Genomic DNA, 1,101 nt, shown 5'->3' on the forward strand with positions numbered 1-1,101 from the left:
CCTGGATCCATCATTGTTGCTAGAGGTCCAGGTAACCTCAGCGACTAAGAGTGCCTTTTACCAGCTTAGGCTTGTGAGACAGCTGCAGCTGTTTCTGGACTGGGATAGCCTGAACACTATTGTCCATGCACTCATAAACACCAGGCTGGATTACTGTAATGCACTCTGTGGGGCTGCCTTTGAGGTTGGTCCAGAAGCTGTAGCTGGTGCAAAATGCAGCAGTGAGACTGTTCACTGGGCAGGGTATCACCAACATGTCACCCCACTGCTGAATGAATTGCATTGGCTGCCTATTAGCTACTGTGCTAAGCTCAAGGTGCTGGTTTTGGTGTCCAAAGCCCTATACAGCTTGGGACCAGGATACCTGAATGACCATCTAATCCCTTATATACCCAGTTGATCACTGCGCTCTGCAGGTGAGGGCCTCCTGCAGATACCATCTTATCAGGAGGTCCATTCCACATAACATAAGAAGCAGACCTTTAGTGTAGTGACACCTACGCTTTGGAATTCCCTCCCCTTAAATATTGGACAGGCGCAATCTCTATTAGCTTTTTGGTGCCTACTGAAGACCTTCCTCTTCTGACAAGCCTTTCAAGTAAAGACCTTGTCCTCATAGTCTGCATCTGTGTTGGAATTGCTTTTTAATATGTTTTTAAAGTGTTTTTTTAAAAAAAGACGTTTTTAAAGATGTTTTGTTTTAATATGTTTTTAAGGATGTTTTGTTTTAATATATTTTAAAGTTTGTTTTTATGATGTTTTAGAGTATTTTTGCCTACAGCCATGTTACCCTGAACACGCCCGATCTCATCTGATCTCAGAAGCTAAGCAGGTTCAAGCCTGGTTAGTATTTGGATGGGAGGCCTCCTGGGAATACTGGGTGCCATAGGCTTAGAGGAAGGCAATGCTAAACAACCTCTGAATACCTCTTACTATGAAAACTCTATGAATTTTGGTTTTAAAAAATGTGCAGAAATTCATATTTTAGGGAAATGCATTGAAAAGCATTCTAAAATATGCAGCTTATGCATACAAAATGCTTACAAAATATTACCTTAGGGAATTGTGTATACAATTTAATGCATATATTTCATGGGTTTT

General features: G+C 41.1%; 1 pseudogene; it reads left to right on the forward strand.

Moving 5' to 3' along the window:
- The first annotated feature begins 773 nt into the window (after window positions 1-773).
- On the forward strand, window positions 774-892 carry LOC133382498 (5S ribosomal RNA; annotated as a pseudogene).
- Window positions 893-1,101: the final 209 nt, after the last annotated feature.

The sequence above is a fragment of the Rhineura floridana genome, chromosome 3, assembly GCF_030035675.1.
Source record: "Rhineura floridana isolate rRhiFlo1 chromosome 3, rRhiFlo1.hap2, whole genome shotgun sequence".
Lineage (NCBI taxonomy): Eukaryota > Metazoa > Chordata > Lepidosauria > Squamata > Rhineuridae > Rhineura > Rhineura floridana.